Source organism: Balaenoptera borealis, assembly GCF_965194805.1.
Source record: "Balaenoptera borealis genome assembly, chromosome: 8".
Lineage (NCBI taxonomy): Eukaryota > Metazoa > Chordata > Mammalia > Artiodactyla > Balaenopteridae > Balaenoptera > Balaenoptera borealis.
The window spans coordinates 93236304-93264189 of record NC_138865.1 but is presented as its reverse complement, the minus strand read 5'-3'; the positions used below and the strand labels follow the sequence as shown (position 1 = coordinate 93264189).

Below are 27886 nucleotides of genomic sequence, written 5' to 3'. Positions count from 1 at the left end.
AATGGAGTAAAGCTGAATTCAACAAATATTTACTGATTACTTTATATTAACCTGCATACTGTTCCTCTAGGAACTGGAATAGAGAACTGAGTAATGCTGGACCTCAAGGAACTTTGTGTAAATGGGAGATAGCATATATATATAGAGAGAGAGAGAGAGAGAGAGAGAGAGAGACACACACATACACATATATACACATACACACATATGGGGGGGTGGGAGGGAGAGGGAGAAAATGAGAGGTAGAGTTAGAGATAGAGAGAGAGAGAGAATATATTATCACTAAGGAAGAATTCAAACAAAAGGAAGTACCTTACCCATAACAATGTGATATATGAAATATTACACAAGTATTTTATCAGATAATTATGTGGTATGTTGAGTAAGGACAATACTATACTCACATAGTAAGGTCATTCACTTACGTAAATTAAAAATAAATAAATGAAGAGTCAAACTGCTATTAAACTTTTAACTAATTTATTTTAAGAATATATGTCTTATTCCATCACTTTACTTTTATTAAAATACTTCCATCATGTTATTGAAATTGCTACATCTCAAAGGATCTTCTTAAATACACTGTAAGTCAAAATATTCACAGTTGAAGGAAATGTTAGACTTAAATTGCATTTTTTAAAAGACTGACCTTTTAAAATATTAGCACCAGAACTTCAAAAGTGGTTCAATTCACAAGATGCCATATGGCCATTAATTTCAGAAACCAGCATGAAAATATATGGGCTGAGTCAAAAAGTGAGGCAGAAATTGCATTAGAAAAATAAATAGATAAAATTGAAAAAAAAAACCACATAAATTTCTCACAGTGTCTGGATGCTACTAAATTTCTAAAGGATGTGTTTGACTGTGCTTTCTGCAAACTGATCCATTGACTCGCCAGTTGTCGACCTAGATCAATCTATAACCAACTATATGTTTTTATATATACAGCATATTATATAGCATACTATACATATAGTCATTTTGTTAATATGTTCTTTGCCCTGAGAAAGTGTATACTCAACACAGCAATGTTTTTTTTTTTCACACATACACACTGTATTTTATTTTTACAAGAGATAAATAGACTGACACCAAGCATTGCTCAACACAGCAATGTTTTGAGTGAGTTTTTTGGAATCATTGAAAAATATGTGATATGAGCTTGATACTTTGCAGAGGAGGGAGCCATGTGTTTTGCACATAGTTACAGGTGAGCGATGAATGTAAGTCAACATTGTATTTTAAATACTTCACTAATTAAGCATTCATATATTTTGAAAGTTAAAAGTTTGGCAGAGAATGTAAAACAATTCTTAAATTGGCCAAAATCTCTTCAAGAAGAGTAAACCAATATTAATGTGGTGTTCAAGCTATTTGCACATAAATACACACACACACAATTTAAATAGGGAAATTTTTTTAAAAAACAACAACCTTTAAAATAAGAGGAAACCATTGTGCCTTCTCCATTTATTCAAAGTTCTTCTAGGTACTTCATTAAAGATTTGAGCTTTCTTCTTAAATGCCTTGCAGTTTTGTTCATTTTATTTTGAAGTATCTGAATTTTTTATTTTATCTCTGAAATTTTTGTTTACATTTCAAACTATTATTTGCTTAGTGTAAGATTCTCAATATATAATTTTCAACAAACTGCATTACTAAACTATCTCAGTTTTGCTATAGATGGTTCCCTTTTTTTCAGGTGAAAATCGTATGTCAAATTTTATTGGTCTTCTGTAGAATACATTTAATTTATTTTTCTTAGCTTCTTTAAACATTTTAATGTAACTTTCAGAATAATGATAATATGATTTTTTAGCAACCATCCTCGTACTGATCTTTATGATATTGGTTAGGGTTAGTAAACATCCCATTATTTTTGACTTACTAATTTATTTTTAAAAATCAAGAATGAAGATGACATTTTATCAAATATGTTTAAAGTATCTACAAGTATATTAGTCTGCTTAGGCTGTCATAATAAAATACCACAGACTGGATGGTTTAAGCAACAGATACTGATTTTTTTCATGTTTCTGGAGGCTATGATGAAGGTGTCTGTAAATTTGGATTCTGGTGAGAGCTATTTTCCCAGCTTGTGGGTAGATGGCTGCATTCTACCTGTGTCCTCAAAAGGTCTTTTTCTACTTGGTTTGTAAGAATACAAGAAATATTAAGGAAATTAACACTTTATCCTATAGCATGAAACTGTTTCTTGGACTTTTAAAGTTTTTGTTAATGATTTTTTGGCATAAAGAGGTCTTAAATTCATCTATTTCTTTTAATATGAAAGTCTACAAGTGGAATGAGAAAGACATCCTTATTCTAAATTCCATAATCATTTGCTCTCTTTTGGTTTAAATGAGATCCCTCTCTTTATATATAGATGATAGGTAGATGGATGATAGATAGATTGATAGATAGATAGATAGATGCTTTTGTGTATATATATATATATATATATATATATATATATATATATATATATATATATATATATATATATATATATATATATATACACACACACACAAACCAAGCATATAAGTATGCTTATTTAAATTTATTTTAACCATATGGGTATACTTATTTAAATTAGCTCAAATTACTGCTTTATATAAAATGAGTATGTATTTTATAGTCTCATATTTCCTCAGTTTTCTAATTTGTAAGACAAAGCATCTCTTTAGTTATATTTGTGTTTTGAAAACTTAAACTTTCATATCACATGTTAATTTTAAGAGGCATCTTGAATTCAAATATATTGAAATGTGAAAAAATTGATTTATTAGATTTAAGTAATGTGCTTTTGAACTGCATTTGAAAATAGATATGCATATAGGAATCTATATGGACTATATAGACATGGAAATACTATAAATATAGAAGAGATAGAGATACTCAGATCATAGTATGATATTCTGATCAATTGATCAAATGACCATTTTCTGTTACCCTACAACACATTTAAACAATTTACATTTTTAAAACTATCATTATTCAAGATGAAAAAATTCTCTGAATAACCCTTTAATTCAAATTTTTTGTTGGCAAATATTACTAGTTAAATTTTAGGAGCTTTTTGGGAAAAAATTATCTCTTGAGATTTCAATTAGAAAATTTTTAATTTAGATGTAAATTTGGAAAAAAATACTCATCAACAATATTGAAACTTTCATATATAAACAAGATATATGTTTCCATTTTTAAATGTTTCTTATCCTGTATATGCAGAAAATTTTTATAATTTTATATTCTGTTGTTGTTCTTGTTGTCAGCTAATTCTCCATGGAGACCTTGGCTTGATGGACATCTTTCAAGCAGATGCAATACAGATTTTTTAACAGGCTATCTTTTCCAAGTTATTTGTATATAGCTAACAGCCTTGTTAGATAGAAATAGTGCCTCCCTCTAGGGAAGAAGCTAGATTTGTTTGCTTTCCAGGAAAATAAAGATATTGTCCTATTCTGGAACAAGGATTGTGAAGAATTGCTAGAAACCTTTAAAAGACTGGGGCTTCCCAGTTTAGTTACACAAGCAAAGCTTAATTTAGCTTATTTTGCAGGACAAGGGAGATTAACTTGACCTGGGTCACTTCTTGCTTGTGTCTCTGGAAATCATAGGCAAAAACTGTTCCCCAAAATTGATATGAGGTAAACACTAACCAATTCCCTATCATTTAAGAAAATTCTAATATTGAAACCAATCACTGTGAAGAATAAGCAGTCATTGCCTCCTCATTAATACAAGCTGCTTTATAACTCCACATCCATGGGTTCCACATTCTTGGACTTAACTAACCAAGCATGAAAAATATTCAGAAAAATAATTCCAGAAAGTTCCAAAAAGCAATTTCCTACAAGCCAGCAACTATTTACATGGGATTTACATTGTATTTACAGCTATTTACATAGCATTTATATTGTACTGGGTTGGCCAAAAGGTTCGTTCTGGTTTTTCCATAAGATGTTATGGAAAACCCAAAGGAACTTTTTGGCCAACCCAATATTAGGTATTATAAGTAATCTAGAGATGAGTTAAAGTTTGTGGGAGGATGTGGGTAGGTTATAGGCAAAAACAACACCATTTTATATAAGGGACTTTAGCATTCAAGGATTTTGGTGTCTTAGTGGGGGTCGTGGAACCAGTCCCCCACAGATATGGAGGGACAACTCTATACCCCTGAGCTTTCCTCCATGTTTTGTTTTGAGTGTACTTGGTTCGTGAATTTTCTTTTTGTTGTGTGCACAATGAACTTTTACTAATTACTTAAAAAAAAAAAAAATCAAGATTTCCTAAACTTTGACTTCCTCAGCTGTACAACACAAACCCACTTTGTGTGCAGCATCTATCTGGGCCACTCCACATCACACTTTTTGGACTTGGGAGGTAAAAGGAACTGATGCAAACATGGAGCTCATGCTGCATGCTGTTCCATGATAATAAGTCCTTTGTCTCTGACAAGGAGTATCCTGTCTTCTACCAGAATCCATGGAACTGTTGCAAGCTCATTAAAATCTCAGAGCCTTTATAGTTCTTAACATGAATCTCTAGAATCTCTAGAATAATGATATTTTCATAGAATGGTAATTTTGTACCTATTTCCTAACAAGTTTTTTTCATAATTTGCTTCATTTATACATTCAAAACAATGTTGATTGTCAATGTTGACTGTCAGTCTCAGTGTGCTCTTGTTTATTTTCCTTGTCATCTTCCTTGCTTATTCATCAAGTTTATCATCCTACTTCATCTTTTCACCTCAAACCTTCTATATCTTCAACAGAGTTGGTCTTATCCATAAGGCTTTCTAGTCATGTTTAATACAGCCATTTTTTGTTGTATTCTATTAAAAGTTACTAAATATATTCACAAGTATCTTAATTTTATACTAGATCCTATAATAGATACTTTTTAGTGGTGTGCTCTAATTTTGTTCTTTCAGTAGAGTATTATGTGGTAGCTTTCACAGGCTATTTATGTTGAATATTAAGTTGCCCTTGAATAAGTTATATATAATCAGAGTGCTTTGATATGATGTGTTAACTTCCCTTGTCCCTGCTCTATTTGCATTTCTGAGACAACAATTCCCTTTTTCTGTTTTGCAACTGTAAGTGAAGCTTGGGGTGTATAATTATAATTTTATTAGGGCTTCATCTAATGTGAACTTTAGCTTTTCCCATTACTTCAATTCATTCATGCATTTATTACATATATATATATATTCATATACATACAATATATTGAACGTTTGTCAAGCACTAGGCACTGTGTTAACTGCCAAGGATAAAATGGTGAATAAAACACACAGAGTCTCTGATCTCCTGGAGTATGTGTTCAAAGAAGTACAAAAAATACAATAGTTAAATAGTCAGATATATAATTGAAAATAATGTGAGAGATGTAAGTATAGGAGGATAGAAAAGGCTGCTCTAGTTCTGGTGATCAGGGAAGTCTTCCCCAAGGAATTGACTGCAAATGATCCAAACTCAAGGAAAGGTGGGAGGAAAAATTTCCTGAAGGGTCAATGCATATGCAGTGGTATTAGACATAAGAGAGGATGTCCTGTTTAGAGAACTTAAAGAATGTGTGTGACTGAGGTGCAAAGAAGGAGTAGAAAGGGGCATGAGATGAATTTTAGTACATAGATGTGGCCATGACCTTAAGGTCATCATAGACTAAGTTTGTTTGTTTGTTTGTTTTTATTTCTAAGACCATTGAGAAGCCATTTTAAATAAGGCTTTACCTATTAAGATATGCATTTCAAAAGACCTTCAAAGAAAAGAAGGTTAAAAGAGGAAAGAAGTTGAGGATATTAGGAAGCTACCACAGTGATCAAGTGTTTGGAGAAAAACAGTGGAATAGAAAAGATTATGAAATATTTAGTAGTCAAATTTCACCAAGATTTGATGATGTGCCTTCAGATGTATTAAATTAATCTCATTCCATTAGGAAATGCTACTAGTTCCTGTCTCTTCATACACCTATTCTCAGATAAGTATCTTTTACTTGTTTTCTTTGAAGAAATTCCTATCTGAGTGAATATAGAAAAACTGTGAGAAGAACAGAAAGACACAGGATTTGGACTTCTCTAACAGGAATATCTGCACAACAGAGTTAAGACTGTCCAGTTTTTTATTTATGTTTATTTATTCATTTTTTTCCCAAATGATGGGACTTAGACTCAAGGGAAGAGATGGCTAGGGTATGCAATACCTTTCTATATTTTGTAAAGTATTCTGTTTTATGAGGTAAAGCTGTGGATGTCATGAAAGAAAGCTTAGGTTGTCATTATCTCAATTCAGCTTTATCTATCTATTTGTCAGAGTTCTTCAAAATTCTAACATTAGGTTTTATGTCATCTTAACATAAACAGGGCTTTGTAGATATTTTTGTGTTTATTTGGTTTTGTTATCCCTTTTGTCCTCAGAGATATTATAGAAAGAAGTTGGAAGAGACAATGTAGGCTGCTGATAAAAACAATTCTACTTTTAATTAGAACTTCTCCTAGCATTTAATTTAATTGGGATTGGGCTAAACTTTTATTCAAAGAGCTATGAGACCTTCATAAATCATTTAGTTCTGTACCTTTGCCTTCAGACAATTGAGAACCTAAAACTAATGGGAGAATATTCAATCTTGTTCTTTAACTACTCAAAACTAAGATAAGGAAGGATCAATAGGCAGGTTCACTTAATTACAACTGTTAACTATTTGTAAGCTTGATTGTGTTATCTCCAATGACTGCTGACTTCATGCTATTTTCTTCACCATAGGATTGGCTGACAAACTTACTGTGATTGATTTATAGTGATATGAGTATTATCGATGCTCCCCCACCACCAGCAACACTAAAGAAACACAATAGTTTTTATAGAATTCATACATATGTTATCAAGTCTTTGCACTGTCTTGTGACTTATATATCACTTTGTAGAAAATCCATTCATCAATTAATTCATTTAACAGAACAGACTATATACTATTCTACTCTATGCCAGGTTTTATAATGACTGAGTGACTGTTATGTGCTAGGCACTGTTCTAGGACTCAATCTACCTCCAAACAAAACAAAAACAAGCCCTGCTGTCAAGCATGTTACCATTGCTGATAACTTTGGAATCCTTCTGGAGAACATGTGCCTCAGATTTATTTCACCTGTGGGGCAAGGCACTGAGGTATATATACCTGAATTCTCATTAGACATCAGTGTGTATTGTTCCCAGAGGGTGTTACATTTTCAGTGTTTCTGGCTTCTGAGGACACAAGTATAACAGACTTAGCTGGCACAGGAATCTTTCAAGAAAACAGATGCATATGGTAGTAGTTAGAAATTGAACCAACGTGCCCTCACAATGCTATAGTTGGAGGAAAAATGTTTGGGAAGTAATAGCATATTCTACAATCCACCTCTGCACAGCCCAAAGCAATACATGCTTATGTTCATGCCATCCTGTCACTGAATTTTCAAGGTGGTATCTGGTCACAATTTCTTTTAAATAAATGACAGCCACAGAATTAGTGAAATGATACAGTCCCTGGTGCTGTATATGGTCTTGAGGACGGTTACTTACTGAATTTGTGTCCCTACGCTCCAAATTCATACTCTAAAACCCTAACCCCCAAAGTGACAATATTAGGAGGTAGGGTAAAAGAAAATCTTAAAAATCTCCTTCATAAATATTGGTGGGAAGCTTTAGCCCTCATATTAAGCAGGTAGTGGACTAATTTTGGAGTGAGATACTGAGGAGGAACTAAGTGGGCATATGGTTGTCTCCAAAACTCTTGGAGTAGATAAAATATACAGCTGTTTCCAATTAGTCTTTTCAGCCTCAGTGATTGCCTTTGGGATTGCTGAGTCCTTGCAGAGCCCCTGATGGGGGTAAAAGGCCAAAAGCTCAAACACTATGGAAAGCTGAGGGGCTGGAGTGAGAAAGGAAAGGTCTGGCAGGAGTGAACAGAGGTAAGGAGGAGGTAGAAGTTTTGAAGGAGGACATATTCAAGGGATCTGAAGGGAAGATCAAAAATGGTAAAAAAAAAAAAAAAAAAAGGGAAAAGGATCTGGGATGATGGGAAGGGAGAGGTCCTAGATAAACCACTTGGGGGAGAACTTAAGTTCCCCCCAAAAGGACATTCAAATTCCAACTTATTCTTAATCAAATCATGCCGACAAGGAAGGAATCAGACAGAGTTAGCACCATAGTGGCAGAGCAAATGGTCAACAGGAGTCTTCAGAGGAGGAAAATCAGAAGAGTGAGAGTTTCCAGTGGGGAAGGGAGGCACCAAATTAATAGCAACAGAGAGAAAGAAAATCCTAAAAAGATATCTACAAAGAAAAATAATCCAAATAAGATTTCTACAAAGAAAGTACTCCAAATGCCAGAGAACCAAAGTTCAGTCAAAGGAGGTCTCAAAATTTCCCATGATCTAAACCAATAACTTTCAAGTAAAGAAGGCTGGGACTATAACCCAACTTCAGGTGTTTACTCAGAATCCTAAGAAACACAAGCTATCCTGCTGTACTTCACGTGGACATTCATCCAGAGCACTGGGTAAGGAGTACAATTCAAAATTAATAAAGGTTTTAGTAGTTCTTAATAGGTCTAATAAGTCACATACTTAGATGGAATTGGCAAATTTTAATTCGTATATCCTTGTCTATAATGTAGATTTATTTTATTATGCTTTCTTGCATTGTCTTTAAATCATTATTATAATCCCATTTAATACATTTGAGAGCTTTATACCAGCCAAATATTATGCCGAAAAATAATGATTGATGCCCATTTAGCTCTACTTTTCTTTAGTTTTGACAGTTCTATCCTCTTAAACGTTTAAAGAAATATCTTGATTGAATGGTACACAATTTCCCAATTCTTTATATCTTTCTTACAGGTAATATTTCCCTAAAGAACTTAAACAGTGATTACTCTGATCAGCAATATATTCTTAAAAGTTTGTTTTCTCAGTTGAAGCTGCATGGTTCAAATTATCTTTGGGGATATTTGATGGGAAGAAATTTTAAACAGAATGATGTCTATATAAAGCAATAATTATATTCAGAAGAAAATATTTTTCATTGCTGCTTAGTGTTATGACTTTCTAAGGTGACTTTTTCTTTGAGATGACTCTATTTATTAAGGTCTTTTGTAAGTGTCATAGAAATATCTAATTTGTGTTATGGTTGACATTAAGGGAAATGAGAAAAATGTCTATCTCAATAAATTTCCTGGATGTAAACTATTTCGTTATTGTTTTTTAAATATGTATAGCATATAAAAATTAATCCAAACTATGAGTTTTTTTAAAACAATTTGAAGGTACCTCTTTAAGTCATATACAGATGCAGATCATTTGCTGCAATTATTGAACAAGGACTTTAGTTTGTGGTATGCCAATTCTTTTTTATTTTTTTAATGGTGCAACAAATGATAATTCAAGGATAGCTATGATGAAACTATTAAATCTTTCTTTTTAAAGTGCCTATAGCTATTTGAGTTTATGCTCTGTTCTCTTTTTCTACTTTCTGATCCAGGGGTTCATCCACTTAACTCCTCTCTTTCATTTGACTCCACCTAGTAAGTTCTGTGCCTTTCCACTATTTTACACTTAAACAGTCTTATACAGTCATCACAGTGATCCCAAGATCAGCTACACAAACTGCTATAGTTAAAGAGCTTAGCTGTTCATTAGTACAATAATGTAAATAGCAAAACAGAAAAAGTTAAGTGTCTCCAGAGTGTTAAAGCAGAATTTAGAAATCGTGAAAATTTTAACAATCTGGTTCTGTATACTTGCGAACAGTATTAACTTTCTTAGTTTTAATTTATTTATTATAAGTCAAATTCTTACTTTTTAAAAAAAAAATTTGGCTGTATTGGGCCTTCGTTGCTGCACGCGGGCTTCCTCTAGTTGCAGTCAGCTGGGGCTACTCTTCATTGTGGTGCCTGGGCTTCTCATTGCGGTGGCTTCTCTTGTTGCAGAGCACGGACTCTAGGTGCGTGGGCTTCAGTAGTTGTGGTGCACAGGCTTAGTTGCTCCATGGCATGTGGGATCTTCCTGGACCAGGGCTCGAACCCATATCCCCTGCGTTGGCAGGCAGATTCTTAACCACTGTACCACCAGGGAAGCCCCAAAATTCTTACTTTTATTTTATTATTTTCTTACTTATTATTGTATTGGTGATTATCACCAGTCAACCCTCTTTGCTGCAAATGTTTGCCTTTTTCTATGGCTGTTTGTATTTTTAGTGAGACTATTGGTCAAATCATGGCAGAGAGTAATAGGTGCCATTTGTTTAAATTTATTGGCAAATAAGGCACATTCATATGGGCCAACTCTGAACACTCTGTGGTCTTCATTCATCAGAAATGTACCATGTCTTGGATGTTCACACCATTTCTTCCCTTCTATAGTTTTAATTATATTATATTACTTAATTATGTTTGATAGTTGAAGGAATAATTTTAACACTGTCTGATATGGTTATAAATGTATGTGGAGTAAATATTTAAGAAAATTATATGATCAGTGGGGAGTATAAAAGGATGTAAAGAGAGGTAAATGTTCTACACGTCACTCAACCTGGTAAAATTACACTAGTAGACTCTGATAAGTTTTACATATATGTAGTATATAATATTACATATAATTACACATGTATACATTATATTATATATACCTATATACTTTTATATAATATTATATATAATATTTATAATTATATATAATTTATAATTATATATAAACATTTATAATTATATATGTCTATAACACCTGGATCAAACACTAAAAATGCTATACAAAGAGATACACTAAAAAATTGAATCAAACAAAATAAAATTCTAAGAAATGTAATCTAAAAGTAGGCAGCAAAATAAAAAAGGGAAACAGGAAAATAGAACAAATGGAAAACAAAAAATGAAAAGACAGGCTTCAGCCCTAACATATCAATAATTATATTAAATGTAATGCTCAAACATATACCAATTAAAACACAGAGATTAAAAGTATGGATTAAACATTACCTGACTATATGCTATCTACTAGAAACTCATTTCAAATATAATAATATAGGTAACTGCAAATTAACAGGGTAGAAAAATATTTATCATGCAAACAGTAATAAAAAGAAAGCTGGAGTGGCTATATTAATATCAGAAAAAGTAGACACAAGACAAATAAACTTACTAGCGACAGAGATAGATATTATAAAATGAATAAAGAGTCAATCCACCAAAAAGGTATAGCAGTTATAAAAGTGTATACAGCAAACAACAGAAGTCCTGTGGTTGCCTGTCTGCAAGCTGCAGGCCAGGAAAGATGGTGGTATAATTCAGTCCAAGTCCAAAGACCCAAGGACCAGGGTTGCTGATGGCTTAAATCCAACTCCTAGGGTCAAAGAAGATGAAATGAAATGTCTCACCTCAAGCGGGCAGGCAGGAAGCAAAAAGGAATGATTTCCTCCTTCCTCCAACTTTTGTTCTAATCAGACCCTTAATGGATTGGATAATGGGGAGAACAATTTTCTTTACTGAGTCCACTAAGTCAAATGCTAGTCTCATCTGGAAACACCCTCACAGACATGCCCAGAAATAATGTTTAATGATGTTTAAGTTGACACATAAAATTAACCACCACAACCCCTCTATCAATACTTAATAGAAATAGATTATCTGAAACCCCCTTTTTTTCAGCATTATGACTATTCAGGAAATTGGATTCACAATTTAAAAATTTTTCAAAGTAAATAATTTCCAGAGCCAGATGATTTTACTGAAGAATTTCTTAAATGATTAAAGGAGAATTAATATAAATTCTATACAATTTCTTCCAAAAACTAGGAGTGAACAGTTCTCAATTCATTTTATGAAACTAATATTAAAGTATTACAAAAACCTGACAAATACACTACAAAAACTAAATGTAAAGAACAATACCCTTCATGAGTATAAAAACAAAAATCCTTAACATTAGCAAAGAACTTTCAACAATATGTAAAATAATTATACACCATGTCAAGCTGGGATTGATCCCAGGGATGAAAGACTGGTTCAGTATCCAAATATTAATTATCATATTCCACCACATAAAAAGTCTAAAGAAAAAATCATGTGATTATTTCAAATGATGCAGAAAAGCATTTAATCAAATTCAACACCGATTCATGTAAAAACTCTCAGAAAAATAGGATTACAGGTAAGCATCCTCAATTTGATAAAGAGCTTCTTCAAAAAACCTTCTGCTAACATTATACTTAATAGTGAAAGACTGACTATTCTCCTCTTAATAACAGTAACAAGGAAATTTGTCCACTTTCACCTCTCTTTTCACCACAGTGCTAGAAGTTCTAGCCAATGCAATTAGGCAAAAAAAAAAGAAGAAAAAAAAAAAGGAAATAAAAGATAAATAAAATAGTTTCTATTTGCAGATAGCATTATTTTCCACATAGACAATGACACAGATCTACAACACTCCTGGAATTTATAATTGAGTTCAGCAAGGTCACATGATAAACATAAACATATATTTATCATAGGATACACATACAAAAATCAATTGTATTTATAATACTAGCAGTGAACATAGTGAACACATATATTAAAAATATGATACTATTTACAATTACCTAAGGAAATACTTAGATATAAATAGGAGAAAAAAACTGTATACGGGACTTGTTTGCTAGACACTTCAGATCACATCAGAACAAAAAAAAAAATGTAGAGACAAATGGTTTTTATGGACAAAATATTTTAAAAATTAAAATAAAATTAAAATATTTATATTACCATAAGATTGATCTCAAGATAATATCTCAATAAGAGTAATCATTCAGTGGGGAAAAGAATAGTCTCTTCAACAAATGGTGCTAGGACAACTGTATATATGTCTATCAGATAGATAGATTAGATAGATAGATAGGCAGATAGATATAGATATATTCACAAAAGAACAAATAGATAAAAGTTCATATATATTCACCACAGCATTTATATATTAATGAAAAATTATTACTGATGTTTATGGAACCATTAGAATATATAATGGTACATCCAAACAATGGAATATCATGTACAGAATTTTTTTAAAATGAAGATTATATGTGTGTGCATGTGTGTATTCTTTCACGTTATATACTCAAGACATCATTAAGTGAAATCAAATGTGGCAGGATAGTATTAAATCATGATCCCATTTATATAGAAAAAATTATGCTTTCAGTCTCAATGTATACCCGCATATATAAATAGACTAGGCATTGGGTCGTAAAAATACGTATAACTTGTCTCTGGAGACTAGGACTTGGTGTTGAGAAAGAGAGAGAATTTGAATTTTAACTTTCTATCCTCCTGAATTAAAAAAAAATTAAATTCCACATATATTTTATTTTAATGATAAAATGCTAGTTAAAATAATTAAGAATTTTTCCAACAAAACTCATTAATGTAGATAATTGCTTTACATTCTCCCAAAGGAATACTTGCTTTCACAAAGACATTAATTTTTCTTGGTAGGCTTTTCATATGTTTTGAAACAAATTATTTGATATTTAGTATATAGAATTCTGGTCCTATCAACAATCCTTAGGAATGTACACACATGGTACCCATATATTCTGCAAGATAAGTTGGACTAATGGAAGTTTGAAGGTTTCCTGGACAATGAAAAATGTTTATAATATCTAGACAGGGAAATTGTACATTCTTAGTAGTTTGAGCTATTCTCAGTTATCCGAATAGTGAAAACACACAATCTATACAACCTAAGTTGATTAGAGAACATCTATTATTGAGGAATGTTGTGTAATTCCTTGTGAATTTATTAATTATTCTATTTTATAATAATATAGTTTGATCTGGTAACACTACCAGAGGAACTATCTTTTTTTTATTTTATTGAAGTATACTTGATTTACAATGTTGTTAATTTCTGCTGTACAGCAAAGTGATTCAGCTACATATATATAATACATATATATATATTCTTTTTCATATTCCTTTCCATTATGGTTTATCACAGGATATTGAATATGGTTCCCTGTGCTATACAGTAGGACCTTGTTGTTTATCCATTCTATATATAATAGTTTGCAACTGCTAATCCCAAACCCCCAATCCATCACTCCCCCACCCCTCCTGCCCTTTGACAACCACAAGTCTGTTGTCTATGTCTGTGGGTCTGTTTCTGTTTTGTAGATATGTTCATTTGTGTCATATTTTAGATTCCACATATGTGATATCATATGGTATTTGTCTTTCTCTTTCTGACTTACTTCACTTAGTATGATAATCTCTAGGTCCATCCATGTTGCTGTAAGTGGCATGATTTCATTCTTTTTTATAGCTGAGGAGTAAGGAACTATCTTTTTGAACCATATATGGAAAAATATTCATCTTAGTTATATTTTACACAAAACTAATAGTAATGCTTGGAAATAATTGTCACCTTCTGATGAAAATCTCAGTGCCATTTCATTAAATATGTAAACTCAGTATAGCATGCAGAAGCTTTGTGATTATGACCAACACTGTACTTTGAAAATATAATATGCTGTGTTTGGCAGCACCTGAAAAGGCTCTCAATTAATCCAACATTTTAGTATCTATTTGCATAATCACCTCCCCTATAGCGTGGGCTCACCTAGTGACACATTTCTACAAAATAAAATATGGCCAAGGTGATGGGAGGTTACTTCCAAGATTAGGTTACGAAAACTGTCATCTTTCTGGCTTTCTCTCACTCTCTTGCTGATGAAACCATTTGCCCTGTGGAGATGCTCATCTAGCAAGGAATGAAGAAAGGCATGAGGTCAGCAGCCGCCAGGCAACTGAGATCCTCAGTCCAGACACCTATAAGAAATTTAACCCTGCCACACAACCATGTGACAGATCCTAACGATGGCTGCAGTCCTGGCTGAGCCCCCTTGATTGCAGCCTTGTGAAATAGAGCCAGAAGACACGGCAGGCCATGCCTGGATCCCTGACCCACATCATTGTGATTTAATAGCTAATAAGTTTGGGGTAATTTCTGTGAAGTAACTGAAAACTGATAATATTTTGGAAAGTAATTTCAGAGGATTTAATAAAAAAAAATACCTAGACATTGGAGACAAAAAACCACTAGCTTTAAAAACTTATTGGAACATAGAATATCAATATAACACAACAGAACCAATGACAGGAGTCATGAATTTCCCATTGTTCTCCATAATGATCATGCAGCCTTGAAATTATTTGGTTTACTTCTGAATAGTATGTTTTCAGAAGAATCTTGGGCCATATGAAGTGTTTCCAGAGGGTATCCAGAATATGAAATATGTGAAAACTACACTGAAAGGGTAAAGCTTGTGAGAGTTACAATTAGTGTATTTTGAAGCTAAAAGCTACAAAAGCTAAGCTAAGGTGATAATCATATTGCAGTATAAAAGCTAAGGTGGTAATCACATTGCAGTATAAAATTGTATCAAATTAATACATTGTACACCTTAAAATTACGCAATGTTATATATCAATTACATCTCAATAAAAAAAAAGCAGGACATGCAGAAATACAATTTTATTGATTATTTGTCATTTCATAGAATGGATCTTAAAACAATTAGCAGGAAAACATATTATGGCTTCATATAAGAAAGAGTTTTAAAGATTGACAATACTTATTCCACTGAAAAAATTGATTATCTTATGCATATGTGAACTCTTGACTACTAATATTCTTCTGGAAGTAGTAGGATGAACATGTCTTAGGGATAGTATAGAGATGAGTGCTATATTGAATTGGAAATTTACTAGATATAATTTAAAGTTTCATATAATTATTATTTTCAAAGAGACCTGTCAAAGTTCCATGGTAAACAAATAATTAACATTAAAGTTTCCTAATTCTTATTTCAGGGCTTTAATATTTATTGAAAAAAAATCCATGTGTTAGTGGACCTGCACATCTCAAACCCGTGTTGTTCAAGGGTCAGCTGGATATCCTATTGGTTCTGCTTCTCTGAAGAACCTAACTAATACACCTGCAGCCTATTAAACAAAGCAGTATCCTTATAAGCCAGAAATAGAAGACTCTAGCTAGCCCCTCCTCCCCCCAGTTGAGCTTAGTCCTTCTACTGAGAGGCAGTATAGCAGTGTTTAAGGATGTGGGGTTTGGTGCCAGAATCACTGGGTCCCGGCCTGGCTCTATTAAATAACTAGTCATTAAACCTTGGGTAAGTTATGAAACCACTCTGCTTTAGTTTCTTCATCTGTAAAATAGGAATAATGTGATATTAGTACCTGTATCATAAGATTGATATGAAACTTATATTATTTAATTCATATAGAACACTTAGAATAGTGTTAAACTGACTAAAAGCTCTCAATAGTTATTAGCTATTATTATCCCCTGGTTGCATGTTAGATCTCATAGGGATATTTTAATGGAAATTTGTGTTTTCTTTTCAAGTATTCACTACAAAAATTATTTTAAATGTTTTATATAAAAATTTCTAAATTCTAAAAGCATTATCTATAGCTCTATTTTTCTAATTCTCATTTATTACTTGTCAAGATTCTCCAGAGAAACAGAACCAATAGAATGTGTGTGTAATATGTATATATATATATATATATATAGATATAGATATAGATATATAGATATATAGATATATATATAGAATATCAATAACACAATAGAACCAACTTATATATATATAGTCTCTAAACTATAATATTACTATTATTTAAATAGGTTGAAATCTGTTTACGGATTCCCTTTTCCCATGGAGCCCTGTACTAGAACCCTATCATCCTCAACTCCCCATCCCTTTTGATAAAATAAAAGCATCTTTAAAGAATTATCTTTCTAGTAGACCTCATTCCTTATTCCATTTTATCCTCAATATATTTATGTCAGTTGACTTGTTTCACACTGTCTACACTTGCTCTTGCTTGAGGCATCAAAAAGTTCTTTGTTACCTTGTTATTCAGTGTAATTTTACTTTATATATTTTGAGTTCTCTGACTTTGATGCTTTAGTCTCTTTTCTCATAAATATGTGATGAAAAACTGCCTACAAATTAGAAATGCCTTAGCCAAAATAATTCATTATGGAATTTATAGTGGATTGAATAGTAGTCTCCAAAAATTCATGTCCACCCAGAAACTCCTTACAGCCTTACCTGGATATAGAGTCTTTGCAGATGTAATTAAAGTAAAGCTTAAGGTGAGATCATACTGGACTAGAATGAGTCCTAAATCTAATGGGAGTGTCCTTGTAAGAGACAGAATAGGACATACAGAAACACAAGGGAGAAGATGATGGGAAGATACTGGCAGAGACTGGTGATGTGTCTATAAGCCAAGGAGAGCCATGCTGGGAAGCCAGAAGAGCTAGAAGAAAGGCATGGAATTAACTCTCTCTGAGCCTCCAGAAGGAACAGACCCTTGTGACACCTTGATTTCAGACATCTGGCTGTCAGAACTGAGAGAGAACACATTTCTGTTGTTATAAGCCACTAAATCTATGGTAATTTTTTATGGCAACTGTAGGAAACTAATACAGAATGCATTATATAAACACAGAATAATTGTTATGTTTCAGGCACTGATGTTTACACTGGTATGTTACATTCAGTAAGACCCAGGCCTAGATGTCATTTTGTTAAGTTTAATTAGAATAAATTTGAGGAATGACAGTAATATAAATAGTTACAAATTACTAAGTAACTGAGTTCAAGCACTGGAGTAGTAAAAAAGCTGCTTTTTTTTCTTTTTAAATTTTGCTACATATTGCTTTGTTTCATTTACATTTATTGGCATTTCAATCACACTTCAGAGCTTTAAAATAGTGTCAGCTTCTTCTACAAATCACTAAAACCTACTGCTTGTGGTTATAGATTAGTGGCTTTAAAAAAATATAAAATGATATTCTCTTTCATCAGAGAAGATAATAGTACGTAAACAGTTATGAATAGAATAGAATAGAATAGAATAGAAAAGTAATCTGAGTTGGAAGGAAAATATAATGTTTCTTTCCCTGTTAATTCAATGTCAGCCAAGTAGAAAAAAAATTATATATAAACAAACAAGTTGCTGGAACTCAAACGTTTAGCAGTGCTTCACAGCCTTGTAAGCTCAAGTAACAAATGAAAAATTAAACAAGTTTTTCAAGTTCTGGGAATATCTGAATCAGACATAAAATTTATCATCTCACCTTTCATATATATCATATATATACACATATATGTATATATATGTATGTATATGTATGTACGTACATATCTCAACTTTTTCAAGAAGACATTTTTGTGTATTAAGCATCTGTAGTATATGATTCTCCGTTTTCATACTTTCAGGATAAAATGCAAATTTATTTAACACAATCTCTTTGGCTATTCCAGTTTAGAATTCAAGTTTAGTTTTGTTTTCATCCCTTGTGCTCTAAACATGAAATCAAATAAATCAATATATTTCCCCCACAATGTCCTCTCACTATTTCTTTTTTTTTTTTTTTCTGTATCTATATATCTATATAAAAGACATAAAATAAACTTTGGAACTACTGTAGTCTGGATGTAAGCAGACTAGAGTAGTTCCTTATTATTGGAATAAAAAAGGTGGGATTGAGAAGAAATGTGCTTACAAGCTAAAGGGAGGTCTTAAAGCAGTAATACACATTTTGAGGTATATAGCTTTCTCTAAAGAGAGATATTGGGCATTTTAAAGAGGTTTGCATTTTAGAAGACTCTTCTTGTAGTTTTGGAGTGAACAATTAGGGCCCTGCAGCAAAAATCTAGGAGAGGGGTACTGTGGCATGGACAAAGGGATTGGTAGTGGGGACGGATTGGATAGAACCCTTTCAAAAAGAAGGAGGCAGGGAAAAACCTAGCTGGATGCAAAACCACCAATGAATGGCAAATGGGGAAAGCCTCCTTTGTTCTTTTCTTGTTTAGTATTGGACCATTATGGAAGAGCATTCATTTTGATAAAAGTGAACTCAGGAGAGTCATAGGAATAACTTCAATGAGTTTTTCTAAATGTTTGGGCAGTGAGAAAAGGAAATTCAGTCATCACTGAATTATTCAGGGGATGGTTGTCTAAGTGATGGACTTTTTCAGAAATTTTCTCCCTGTTTTCCATCTGTTGCTTACAATTGGTCATTTCACTGCTCGTTAGTCTCCTTATCCGAGGGAAGGAAATTATTTTGAAACTCCAGTGTCTTTAAATGCTGCATCCTGTTTGCATCATAATTAAGATTGTGTTTGCTTTTGTGTCTCTGATTCCAGTAATTCATTTCCTAGCATCAAAGAATATTTTAGAGCAGGAATAGCTCTTGAAAATCATTTAATCCAATGCTACCATAAATGTTACATGAGTTGTCCTAAGTCACATAGCTGGAAGGGAGGAAAAAACTGGATCAAACCCCATTCCTTCCACTGAGCTCACTATCTGTCTTTACTACATTATGATAAAATTGAAAATTATCTTTAAAAAATTGGTGCATTAGGAAATTTGTAGGTTTATCTTTTTTACTGCTCAGATCCATGTCAGCTTCTCACAGAAGTTGTTTCATGTATCTTTATTTTATAATGCTGGCTTTGGCTGCCTCCTATCAGACTTTATATACCTTTTAAGCCTGGCTTTGGATTTGCAAGCAAACTTTCACACTTCTTTCTCTTCTTTGGTTTCATCAAAACAAGCATGCGAGTCCTTTACTTTGAAGTTTATTTTTTAATTATGCATCATCAACAGGAAAATAAAAACTGAGAAAAAGAACAGCTTATTTAGAGATAAGTCCCTTCTTGAGATGGTAACTTGAGTTTTCTAAACTGGATATTTCATTGAACTTTTACTCTCTCCATTTATTCCTACATTTGGGACTCTCATTTGCTCCCCTTCTTTCTAACCACACACTTTTCATTACTCCAGGATTTGGTTGGGAAAAATAATATGCGTCCTTTGCTTCTAGCATGACTGCCACATTGGCGGCCTATACTTATTTGGGAAAATGAAGATTTAAATTTTAAAAAGTTGCAGTAAAGGACAAGAAGATAACAGTAGCTGTGTCATAAGTATTATTTTTTCTTTGAAGGACATTGCTACGTGGTGTGTGTGTGTGTGTGTGTGTGTGTGTGTGTGTGTGTGTGTTTATTTATAACCCAGTTTCTATCTTGCAATTGAAATTAAATCAGTCACTCTAGGGAACTAGAGTAACCTATGTAACATTTTATTAGACTGACATTCAGTAAGTCGCCTATCTCATTGCACTAACTTATAAATATTTTGCAAAGAATGGGAACCTGTTGCCATCTCATTAGTAATAATTGACACAAAGAATTGGGGTAGAAATACATATGTCAAAAGCCATTCAACATCCATTCAACAAATATTTATTGAAGTGCAACTATATTCCATTAATTAGTCTAATCACAATAATGTGATATTTCATTATACTTTTCCATTAACCCTTTCCTTTTCATGAAACTAGCCAGCCTTATATCCTACTTCACCATTTCACAAACATGTCCAGATTGAGAAGACTGCCATGTATTCTCAAAAGCCTTGCCTCCACACTCTTTGGCTTCCAGGAATGGCCTGTTTCTGCCTGTAAAACTGTACCTATTTTAAAATTTGATTTATGTGTTTTTATTAACATTTTCTTCCTTGGAATCCCTCTTTCTTCCATGCCCGTAGATACATTCAAAGTAGAGAAGTGAACCAATATTAATCAAAGGCCAACCAAGTGCCAAACTTCTAAATGTGCCATCTTGTTTAATCTTAACTGAAAAAAGTAAGTATAATAACTTTTATTTTTTACAGATAAGAAATCAGAGGCTCAGAAAAGGCTTATCCAATATCATAGCACAAGCAACTGTAAAAGCTATTATTTGAACTATGATAAACTGACCCCCAGCTTAAGGTCTTTTCCACACTGAGGCTCTACACTACATTTCCTTACCTGTAACTATGTATATATACATATATATGCATCAACGACATTGCATTTTTAGCTGAGAGGAGGAACCATGTGTAATTTAAACCTGTATCCCAAAGTGACAGAGTATTTTGCCAAATGTTGGACAAAATAAATGCTTATTAAATCAAGTTAAATTGAATAGTTTCTCAGTCTTATAAAAAAAGTGAATTATATACAAAGGCATACTGAGAATCCTATTATAAAAAGGCAATAACAAGTCTCAGTCCTTAAGAGAGGTGAATGTGATTAATTTAAACATATAATAGGTACCTTGAATTGAGGAAGGATAGAGGCCCATTAAATAGCTAAGCCTCAAAGTTAAGTGCTTAAATAGTTTACTGAGAAATGCTGCACTGTCTGGGAATATTTATTGGGGAACAAAGCCTGACTCTGTTTTAAAAGTACTATTGCAATGACTGATAGACTCACTTTAGTTAATCAACCTGGAAAGTTTTGCAATCAGAATCAGAGCAAGATACATTGAAAACACTAGAGTGGTTTTCTAATAAAGGTAAATAGGATTCCTTCAAATCAAATGATGTGTTAGCTGTATAAGAAGGAGCTGGATCTTTTAACATTTCCACAAGTTATTGTTGTAGGATACTTCTTTCATTTGAACCACTGATTTTTAGTGCCTGAGGTAGATCAGCTCACTTGGGTTTGAAATGATTAATCACGCCTGGCAGCCTTCTAATATGTAAAGGTTAGTGGATTGCATCCCATGAGAAGAGTCTTACATTGCTTGGGAAAGAGCTTATATGTAGGCTGGCTATTTAATTAATAGTAATTAATGGATTATGGGTTTCATCTGGTATTGACCAATGTTTTTCTCTGCTCTGAGGCTATAGACTAAATGTATAATACATATCAGCCTTCAGTAGATGGATGTCATAGGCCTCAAAGGGATTAGGTCAATAAACACTGCTGGATTAGTAAAATTCATATCTATCACTCAAAAATCATAGCTAAGCATATGCATAATTGAAGGTTGATTGGTGATGTAATCATTTTACAAGCAAGATAACATCTTACTGTAAGAATTTTATATAGAGAAAATACGTAATCCAATGATCAGTTTCTGTGTTCTCAATCAGGGGTATGTAAAATTTTTCTGTAAAGGACCAAATAAATATTTTAGGCTCTGTGGGCCATAAGGTATTTGTTGCAACTATGCAACTCTGTCATTCTAGCATGAAAGTAGCAAAAACAATATGTAAACAAATGATGTGGCTGTGTTCCAATAAAAATTTACTTATAGAATTTATTCACAGAAACAGACAGAGGGCAGGATATGACCTGCAGGCCACATATGGGCTGCAGGCCTTAACTTACTAATTCCTGTTCTAGACTCTGCATGTGACTTATCTCGTTTAATTCTCACATTTATATGAGGTATATATTATTATTATTACCATTATTATTATTATTTCTGCTTTAAAATGAGTATATTAAGGAGCATAATACTTAAATATATTAACATTCTACTTAAAAGTTGAGCTATGATTTGAAACCATATTTTCTTACTCATTTACTATACTTCTTCTTGTATGTGTTATTCTTTTGGTCAAATGTTTGTATTAGTTAAGGCTAATTTCAGCTCTGAACAACCAAAAATATAAAATATTAATAGCTTAATCAGGATAAAAGTTGATTTGTAATTTAAAGTCAGATGAATGGCACAGGGTTGATATGAAAGCCAATGATGCCCAGAAATCCAAAATTTTTAACTTGTTTTTCTGTGATTTTCATTTTGAACTTTATAACTTGTGATTCAAGAAGTTTGCTCTAGGCTCAGCTAACATATCCACACTCCAAACAGTAAGTAAGAGAAAAAGGAAGGGTGATACAGGAGAGCAATGTCATTTGCTTTCATGAAACTGCCCTCCTGTTACATACAATGCATCCATTTTTTTCACATGACCACATTCAAGAAAGCTTGGAAATAGTCTTTAGTATAGGCAACTACATGCTCAGGTAAAATCACAGATTCTATTACTCTAGAAAAAAGGAAGAATTGAAATGAGGCAACTGGCAAGCTCTCACAAGTGTTACGCTTTCTCTGCTTAATGCAAGGCGAGTAGAAATGTGAGGTGGTACCTGAAATTTACCAAGCTACTATAAGGAGAACACAGCATATAGGCTTTAAATAGGCGCTGCCATCTAGTCTTCATCATAGTCCAATGAAAAGAGTTTCAGGTAGATTAAATAACTTTCCCAGATCCACACAGATCATAAAGAGCAGGTTCAATAAACAAACCCAGCTAAGTATAATCTCCGAGTTCCTACCTTTTCAATAGAACAGTAGTTTTTGAACAAGTTAGGGGTTTTCAAGCCAACTTGAGGATGTGTCAAAAAGCTAAGATCAATAGAAAAACCCTCATACTAATAAAATCTCTCTTAAATCTTCTAAAGGCAAAGACCCAGTGAAACCAAAAATGGAACATTTATAGCGATAATTCTCAATGAAGGGATGAAAGAAAGGGTCACTTGATGGAATTTGAGTTGAGATGAGGGAGAGGGAATTTTTTAATATATATTTTTATTAGAGGTAGATATGATTAAAACAAACCCAATAAAAATAAAGGTGAGAAAAGTTGTCCCAGTGCAATGTATAAAAAAATCACCTGGGGATCTTCATTAAAGTGTAAATTCTGACTCAGTAGGCCTGGAGTGGAGCCTGTGATTGTAAATGGCCATCTTTTCCCTGTGTCTTCATGTGATGGAAGGGGACCTAGTAGCTCTTGTGTGGTCTCTTTTATAATAATATTAATCCTATTCAAGAGGGATCCACTCTTATGACCTAAATATCTCCCAGAGGCCTCACCTCTTAATACCATCACATTGGGCATTAGGTTTCAACATATGAATCTGGGGGGATGCAAATATTCAGTCCACAGCAGACCCCAAAAGCCAAAACAACCTTGCAAAAGAAGAACAAATTGGAAGTCTCACACATCCTGATTTCAAAACTTAGTACAAAGTTATAGTAATCAAAACTCTGTGTGGTACTGACATAAAGACAGATATATAGACCAGTGGAGTAGAACAGAGAACTGGATATCCACATACAAAAAAATGAAGTTGAACCCTTATTTTATACCATGTACAAAAATCAACTCAAAATGGATCAAAGACCTAAATGTAAGAGATAAAACTATAAAACTCTTAGAAGAAAACATAGGGGGAAATCATGACATTGGATTTGGCAATGATTTCTTGGATATGACATCAAAAATGCAGGCAACAAAAGAAAAAAATACATAAATTTTACTACACCAAAATTTAAAACTTCCATACATGAAAGGACACTATCAACAAAGTGAAAAGGCAACCCACAGAATGGGAGAAAATATTTGCAAAAGATAAGGAGTTAATATGCAGAATATATAAAGAATTCCTTCAACTCAACTAAAATAACAACCCATTTTTTTTCAATGGGCAAAGTACTTATATAGACATTTCTTCAAAGAAGCTACCTAAATGGCCAGTTAGACCATGAAAAGAGTCTCAGCGTTACGGATCATTAGAGAAATGCAAATCCCAACTATAGTGAGTTACTATTATACCTCACACCCATTAGGATGGCTACCATTAAAAAACAACAAAAAAAGGTACTAACAAATGGTGAGGATGTGGAGAATGTAAAATGGTGCAGCCACTGTGGAAAGACAGTATAATCGTTCCTCAAAAAATTAAAAATAGAATTAACATATGGTCCAGTAATTCCATTTCTGGGTATATACCTTAAAGAACTGGAAGCAAGGTCTTAAAGAGATATTTGTACACACATGTTCACAGCAGCAGTTTTTACATTAGCCAAAACATGGAAGCAACCTAAATGTCCGTCACCATTGAGGGATGAATGGATAAACAAATTGTCAGGTGCGTATGTGTGTGTGTGTATGTGTGTGTGTGTGTATTTTAATTATATTGTATATGATAGTTTTATTTATATCACATGTAATATATACAGACATGTCTCAGAGATACTGTGAGTTCAGTTCTAGACCACAGCGTTGAAGGGTATATTACAATAAAATGAGTCAAACAAATATTTTGGTTTTCCAGTACATATAAAAGTTACTTTTACACTATAATATAGTCTATTATCTGTGCAATAGCATTATGTCTAAAAACGATGTTTATACCTTAATTTAAAAAATACTTTATTACTAAAAATGCTAACCATCATCTGAGTCTTCAGTGAGCTGTAATCTCTTTGCAAGAGCAACATCAAAGATCACTCACTGATCACAGATCACCATAACAAATATAATAGTAATGAAAAAGTTTGAAATATTGAGAGAATTACCAAAATTTGGCACAGAGACATGAAGTGAGCAAATGTTGTTGGAGAAATGGTGCCAATAGTCTTGCTCCACGCAGCGTTGCCACAAACTTTCAATTTGTAAAAAAATGCAGTATCAGTGAAGTGCAGTAAAGAAAAGTGCAATAAAATGAGGTATGCCTGTATAATGGAGTATTATTCAGCCTTAAAAGTGAAAGAAATTATGACGTGTGTACGAGGTGGATGAACTTTGAGGACACTATGCTTTGTGAAATAAGCCTGTCACAAAAGGACAAATACTATGATTCCACTTAGATACCTAGATTATTGAAATTCATCGAGACAGGAAAAAGAATGATGGTTGCCAGGAGCTAGAAGACAGGAGGATGAGGAGTTACTGTTTAATGGGTACAGAGTTTCAGTTTTGCAAAATCAAAGGAGTTCTGGAGTTAGCAGTGGTGATGGTTATACAACAACATCCATAATGTACTTAAAGTTTTGAATGTACTTAAAGCCACAGAATTGAATACTTAAAAATGGTTAAAATGGTAAATTTCATGTTACATGTATTTTGCTACTATTTTTTTAAAAAGCTGCTAGTCTTCTAGTCTGTAGCGGCAAGGCTGTAAGGGATACATGGACTCCCTGTTGAGATCCTGAACTGCACTGTGCTCCCAACAATTCTCCCAAATGTAAACAATTTAAGAATATTACTTCAGATTTTATTGCATCGTACTCCCTTGATGTTTTCAAGCAACTAATACAATTGTCCAAAATCTACATTTTAGGGGTGTATGTGTATCTGTGTGTGTGTGTGTGTATTTGGAATGGGAGAGGATACCCTTCTTTCTAAACTTCATACCTTTCTCAGGAGTATCACATTTTAAACTATTATCCTTTTTTTCAAAAAAGATTAGGAAATTGAAGATGGTGTGGGTGGGAAGAAACAGTTTTCCTCAGATCTCAGAAGCCTCTGAATCAATTCTTAAACTTCATTCTTTCTCAATAATGTACTTTGCATTAAAAGCAGGTTAAATCCTAAATTGTTGCACTTTCCCCAAGTAACAAATTGTTTAAATGGCATTTGAGGAGGAAGTTTTTAATATTAGTCTCTCTTAAAATATATATATATATGCAAATAAGATATTTAGATAGAAACTCTGAGTGTAATTATTTGGTAACATTCTATTATATCCACTTTAGAACTGAGTCACAATTTCTCACTGTCATGAAAACACTACTTCCTTTTCCTTCCTCTAAGATACAGATTACTTCAGTCGTCATTTTTTGACACTGGGCAAAGAAAATTACGGAGATTTAAAGGTAAAAGCTCCCACACACACACCAGAATTCCTCCTTTTCAGAGAAAATCATATAGAATTATATAATATTGGGGTTGCAAAGAGCCTTAAAGACTACCTAGTTTAACCATCCTCTTGAAACATGAATTGGATATTTAATTATAGATTTACAATTGTGGCAATTGTAATTTCAAGGAAAAAATAATTAAGGTTTTAGGATATGTTCTCTATGTAACATAAAGAGTAGAGAAACTTACAGAGAAGACTTTAACCTGTCAAGGCTGGACAGGACCACAGCATTCCTTTTGTATTTCAAACAACAGGGAAATATTGCTCCGCAGATAAAGATGATGCTAAAAAGAGGAAGCCAAGAACTCTTGGGATGCAGCTGCCACCCAAGTAAGGAGAAATGATTTGAAAATCTCAGAATGAATAAGCATTTTACATAGCTTGGCCCTTGGTGACATTTATTTATGATTTATTGATTTTTGGAGTGGTGGGGGGAATACAGAGAAGTGGAAAACCAGGACACTTAAAAAGTGGAGGCCAGAAAGGGCAAACGGGGCCTTTGGTTCTGATATGTCATCTGTGGGCAGTTTTTCCTTTCTCGTTAGGAAATTAAATCTTGTAATGACTCAAGAAATCTCATAGCCCCACATCTGTGGCCTATGGATATCTGAAAGAGAAATAAATATATTTGGGGGGGGGGGTGTTGAAAATATATCTGTTAAAATCCTGGGAGGTGGGAGGGTGGGAAGTCCAAGTGTTGCTCTGACTCCCTGTCCTCACATATCTGCCTTCTGCCTAGAGTACAGCTGCACATCTTAAACAAAATATACGTCACATTCACCTTGAAGAATCTTCTGACAGTCCTTGTCAGCTCTAGGATAGAATTCATAGTTTTTTTTCTTCTGTTACTCTACATGATTCAAATATCTTGCATAACACCTATTATTCTGTATAGTAGTTAATCGTATGTAAGTTTGGCTCCCTCAGTGGATCAGTGAGTGTAGGGACCATTGTATGTTTTAAACTGAGGTACTTCCCTCATAGTTCAAGATACAAGCAAATTAGCAAATGACGGAAATGGTGTGGGCACTGGAAAACTTCTAAAAAAATGCCTGAAATTTTATTGTTAGATGCTTTCCAAAACATCTAAAACAGTTGTAGATATGGAAATTAGTGAGATTTAATTACACTAATATTCTGGTATCAAATTTTTACCTTAGCCATCCCTCCCATTAGAAGTTCCATTTTGACATGTCAAGGAATTCCGAAGTTTTTAATATGTCTGTCGGAGTCTAGTGTATTTATCATGTAGTCTACTTCATATCAG

General features: G+C 33.1%; 1 long non-coding RNA gene across 1 annotated transcript in view; it reads left to right on the top strand.

The window, feature by feature from the left end:
* LOC309634319 overlaps positions 1 to 27052 on the top strand; it is a 731543-nt gene extending 704491 nt beyond the window's left edge. The window contains exon 3 of the long non-coding RNA XR_014247977.1: positions 1030 to 27052. This is a non-coding gene — a long non-coding RNA (uncharacterized lncRNA). The remainder of the gene's footprint in view (positions 1 to 1029) is intronic.
* Positions 27053 to 27886: the final 834 nt, after the last annotated feature.